The sequence below is a fragment of the Mus musculus genome, chromosome 8 (genome assembly GCF_000001635.26).
Source record: "Mus musculus strain C57BL/6J chromosome 8, GRCm38.p6 C57BL/6J".
Taxonomy (NCBI): domain Eukaryota; kingdom Metazoa; phylum Chordata; class Mammalia; order Rodentia; family Muridae; genus Mus; species Mus musculus.
Window position 1 is genome coordinate 62,040,050 of NC_000074.6, and position 6,155 is coordinate 62,046,204.

Here is a 6,155-nt window from a genome sequence, read left to right on the forward strand (position 1 = left end):
TATTTATTTTTTTTTATTTTATGTGTTTGATTATCTGCCTCAAGCTTTGTATGTATTCCATATTCATGCCAAGAGCATGCAGAGGACAGAGCACTGTGTTGTATCTTCTGTGACTGCAGCTGTACTTTTGAAACATCATGAAGGTTTTGGGACCCAGATCTAGAGCTTGCATCCAGGGAGGGCTTTGATCCCCAGGACTCAGGAGAGATCACTATTTTCTCTCTGGTGACTCTCAAACATGGGTCCACTCAGGAGTGCACCAGCTGTAGAAGTAGCAGAGCACCTGAGGCAGGGTCCTACGAACCTATATCTGCAGCCACGAGTTGGGGTTGTTCCACAGCCCTCTGTGCACTGGTCTTCCAGGAGAGAGTTTGTCTCCCAGGAGTTCTGACACAGGCTTATAGAGTCATAGGAGGAGGAACAAGCTACAGACAGAGACAACAAGAACATCTCACACTAGAGATTACCAGAAAGGCAAATTTAAGAATCTTACCAACAGAAACCAAGACTACTTGGCATCAACAGAACCCAGTACTCCCACCACAGCAAGTTCTGGATACCCCAACACACCAGAAAAGCAAGATTAGGATTTAAAATCCTATCTCATTATGCTGGTAGAGGATTTTAAGAAGGACATTAATAACTCCCTTAAAGAAATACAGGAGAACACAGATAAACAGGTAGAAGCCCTTAAAAAGGAAATGCAAAAAACCCTTAAAGAATTACAGGAAAACACAACCAAATAGGTGAAGCATCTAAAAATGGGAGTAGAAACAATAAAGAAATCACAAAGGGAGACAACTTGAGATAGAAATCCTAGGAAAGAAATCAGGAGCCATAGATGCAAGCATCACCAATAGAATACAAGCGATAGAAGAGAGAATCTCAGGTGCATAAGTTTCCATAGAAAACATGGACACAACCTTGGGCAGCCTTGTCTAGTCCCTGATTTTAGTTGGATTGCTTCAAGTTTCTCTCCATTTAGTTTGATGTTGGCTACTGGTTTGCTGTGTATTGCTTTTATTATGTTTAGGTATGGACTTTGAATTCCTGATCTTTCCAAGGCTTTTATCATGAATGGGTGTTGGATTTTGTCAAATGCTTTCTCAGCATCTAACGAAATGATCATGTGGTTTTTGTCTTTGATTTTGTTTATATAGTGGATTACATTGATGGATTTCTGTATATTGAACCATCCCTGAATCCCTAGGATGAAGCCTACTTGATCATGATGGATGATCATTTTCATGTATTCTTGGATTCAATTTGTGAGAGTTTTATTGAGTATTTTTGCATTGATATTCATAAGGGAAATTGGCCTGAAATTCTCTTACTTTGTTGAGTGTTTGTGTGGTTTAGATCAGAGTAATTGTGGCTTCATAGAATGAATTGGGTAGAGTACCTTCTATTTCTATTTTTTGGAATAGTTTGAGGAGAATTAGAATTAGGTCTTCTTTGAAGGTCTGATAGAACTCTATACTAAACCCATCTGGTCCTGGGCTTTTTTTGGTTGGGAGACTATTAATGACTATTCCTATTTCTTAAGGTGATATGGGATTGTTTAGATTGTTAATCTGATCCTGATTTAACTTTAGTACCTTGTATCTGTTTAAAAAATTGTCCATTTCATCCATGTTTTCTAATTTTGTTGAGTATAGGCTTTTGTAGTAGGATCTGATGACTTTTTGGATTTCCTCAGTTTCTGTTGTTATGTCTCCCTTTTCATTTCTGATTTTGTTAATTAGGATACTGTCCCTGTGCCATCTAGTTATCCTGGCTAAGGGTTTATCTATCTTGTTGATTTTCTCAAAGAACCAGCTCCTGGTTTGGTTGATTCTTTGTATTGTTCTTTTTGTTTCCAGTTGGTTGTTTTCCGCCCTGAGTTTGATTATTTCCTGCCTTCTACTCCTTTTGGGTGAATTTGCTTCCTTTTCTTCTAGAGCTTTCAAGCTGCCAGTGTATGCTCTCCCCAATTTCTTTTTGGAGGCACTCAGAGCTATGAGTTTTCCTTTCAGGACTGATTTCATTGTATCCCATAAGTTTGGGTATGTTGTGGCTTTATTTTCATTAAACTCTAAAAAGTCTTTAATTTCTTTCTTTATTTCTTCCTTGACCAAGTTATCTTTGAGTAGAGTGTTGTTTAGCTTCCAAGTGTATGTGGGCTTTCTATCATTTATATTGTTATTGAAGATCAGCCTTTGTCTGTGATGATCTGATAAGATGCATGGGATTATTTCAATATTTTTGTATCTTTTGAGGACTGTTTTGTGACCAATTATATGGTCAGTTTTGTAGAAGGTATCATGAGATGCTGAGAAGAATATATATCCTTTAGTTTTAGGATAAAATGTTCTATAGATATCTGTTAAATCAATTTGTTTCATAACTTCTGTTGCCACTGTATCTCTGTTTAGTTCTGTTTCCAGGATCTGTCCATTGATGAGAGTGGGGTGTTGAATTCTCTCACTATTATTGTATGTGGTACAATGTGTTCTTTGAGCTTTAGTAAAGTTTCTTTAATGAATGTGGATACCCTTGCATTTGGAGCATAGATGTTCAGAATTGAGAGTTCATCTTAGCAGATTTTTTTGGAGTATGAAGTGCCCCTCCTTGTCTTTTTTGATAACTTTAGTTTGAAAGCCGATTTTATTCGATATTAGAATGGCTACTCCAGCTTGTTTCTTGGGACCATTTGCTTGGAAAATTGTTTTCTAGCCTTTTTACTTTGAGGTAGTATCTGTCTTTGTCCCTGAGGTGGGTTTCCTGTATTTAGCAGAATGTTGGGTCCTGTTTATGTAGCCAGTCTGTTAGTCTATGTCTTTTTATTGGGGAATTGAGTCCATTGATATTAAGAGATATTAAAGAAAAGTTATTGTTGCTTCCTGTTATTTTTGTTGTTAGAGTTCGGATTCTGTTCTTGTGGTTATCCTCATTTAGGTTTGTTGAAGGATTACTTTCTTGCTTTTTCTAGGACATACTTTCCCTCCTTGTGTTGGAGTTTTCCCTTTATTATCCTTTGAAGGGCTGGTTTAGTGAAAAGATATTGTGTGAAGATATTGGTTTTTTCATGGAATACTTTGGATTCTCTATCTATGGTAATTGAGAGTTTTTCTGGGCACAGCAGCCTAGGCAGACATTTATGTTCTCTTAGGGTCTATATAACATCTGTCCAGGATCTTCTGGCTTTCACAGTCTCTGGTGAGAAGTCTGGTGTAATTCTGATAGGTCTGCCTTTATATGTTACCTGACCTTTTTTCCTTATTGCTTTTAATATTCTGTATTTTTAGAGCATTTGCTATTTTGATTACTATGTGTTAGGAGGAATTTCTTTTCTGGTCCAGTCTATTTGGAGTTCTGTATGCTTCTTGTATGTTCATGGGCATCTCTTTCTTTAGGTTAGGGAAGTTTCTTCTATAATTTTTTTTGAAGATATTTACTGGCCCTTTAAGTTGATGATCTTCATTCTCATCTATACCTCTTATCCTTAGGTTTGGTCTTCGCATTGTTGTGTAGATTTCCTGGATGTTTTGGGTTAGGAGCTTTTTGCATTTTGCACTTTCCTTAATTATTGTGTCCGAGTTTTCTTTTTCTTTTTTTTTTTTTTTACTTTTTACTATTTTTTTATTACGTATTTTTCTCAATTACATTTCCAATGCTATCCCAAAAGTCCCCCATACCCTTCCCCCGACTTCCCTACCCACCCATTCTCATTTTTTTGGCCCTGGCGTTCCCCTGTACTGGGGCATATAAAGTTTGTGTGTCCAATGGGCCTCTCTTTCCAGTGATGGCTGACTAAGCCATCTTTTGATACATATGCAGCTAGAGTCAAGAGCTCCGGGGTACTGGTTAGTTCATAATGTTGTTCCACCTATAGGGTTGTAGATCCCTTTAGCTTCTTGGGTACTTTCTCTAGCTCCTCCATTGGGAGCCCTGTGATCCATCCAATAGCTGACTGTGAGCATCCACTTCTGTGTTGCTAGGCCCTGGCATAGTCTCACAAGAGACAGCTATATCTGGGTCTTTTCAGCAAAATCTTGCTAGTATATGCAATGGTGTCAGCATTTGGAAGCTGATTATGGGGTGGATCCCTGGATATGGCTGTCTCTAGATGGTCCATCCTTTCGTCACAGCTCCTAACTTTGTCTCTGTAACTCCTTCCATGGGTGTTTTGTTCCCAATTCTAAGAAGGGGCACAGTGTCCACACTTTGGTCTTCATTCTTCTTGAGTTTCATGCGTTTAGCAAATTGTATATTATATCTTGGGTATCCTAAGTATCTGGGCTAATATCCACTTATCAGTGAGTACATATTGTGTGAGTTCCTTTGTGATTGGGTTACCTCACTCAGGATGATGCCCTCCAGGTCCATTCATTTGGCTAGGAATTTCATAAGTTCATTCTTTTTAATAGCTGAGTAGTACTCCATTGTGTAAATGTACCACAATTTCTGTATCCATTCCTCTGTTGAGGGGCACCTGGGTTCTTTCCAGCTTATGGCTATTATCAATAAGGTTGCTATGAACATAGTGGAACATCTGTCCTTCTTACCGGTTGGGACATCTTCTGGATATATGCCCAGGAGAGGTATTGCGGGATCCTCCGGTAGTACTATGTCCAATTTTCTGAGGAACCACGAGACTGATTTCCAGAGTGGTTGTACAAGCTTGCCATCCCACCAACAATGGAGGAGTGTTCCTCTTTCTCCACATCCTTGCCAGCATCTGCTGTCACCTGAATTTTTGATATTAGACATTCTGACTGGTGTGAGGTGGAATCTCAGGGTTGTTTTGATTTGCATTTCCCTGATGATTAAGGATGTTGAACATTTTTCAGGTGCTTCTCTGCCATTTGGTATTCCTCAGGTGAGAATTCTTTGTTCAGTTCTGAGCCCCATTTTTTAATGGGGTTATTTGATTTTCTGGAGTCCACCTTCTTGAGTTCTTTATATATATTGGATATTAGTCCCCTATCTGATTTAGGATAGGTAAAGATCCTTTCCCAATCTGTTGGTGGTCTTTTTGTCTTATTGACAGTGTCTTTTGCCTTGCAGAAGCTTTGCAGTTTTATGAGGCCCCATTTGTCAATTCTTGATCTTACAGCACAAGCCATTGCTGTTCTATTCAGGAATTTTTTCCCTGTGCTCATATCTTCAAGGCTTTTCCCCACTTTTTCCTCTATAAGTTTCAGTGTCTCTGGTTTTATGTGAATTTCCTTGATCCACTTAGATTTGACCTTAGTACAAGGAGATAGGAATGGGTCGATTCGCATTCTTCTACATGATAACAACCAGTTTTGCCAGCACCATTTGTTGAAAATGCTGTCTTTCTTTCACTGGATGGTTTTAGCTCCCTTGTCGAAGATCAAGTGACCATAGGTATGTGGAAACAAACTCAAAGACAAAAACCACATGATCATCTCGTTAGATGCGGAAAAAGCATTCGACAAGATCCAACTCCCATTCATGATAAAAGTCTTGGAAAGATCAGGAATTCAAGGCCCATACCTAACCATGATAAAAGCAATCTACATCAAACCAGTAGCCAACATCAAAGTAAATGGTGAGAAGCTTGAAGCAATCCCACTAAAATCAGGGACTAGACAAGGCTCTCCAATCTCTCCATACCTATTCAACATTGTACTTGAAGTCCTAGCCAGAGCAATTCGACAACAAAAGGAGATCAAGGGGATACAAATTGGAAAAGATGAAGTCAAAATATCACTTTTTGCAGATGATATGATAGTATATATAAGTGACCCTAAAAATTCCACCAGATAACTCCTAAACCTGATAAACAGCTTCAGAGAAGTAGCTGTATATAAAATTAAACAAGTCAATGGCCTTTCTCTACACAAAGAATAAACAGGCTGAGAAAGAAATTAGGGAAACAACACCCTTCTCAATAGTCACAAATAATATAAAATATCTTGGCGTGACTCTAAGGAAGTGAAAGATTTGTATGATAAAAACTTCAAGTCTCTGAAGAAAGAAATTAAAGAAGATCTCAGAAGATGGAAAGATCTCCCATGCTCTTGGATTGGCAGGATCAACATTGTAAAGATGGCTATCTTGCCAAAAGCAATCTACAGATTCAATGCAATCCCCATCAAAATTCCAACTCAATTCTTCAAGGAATTAGAAAGAGCAATCTGCAAATT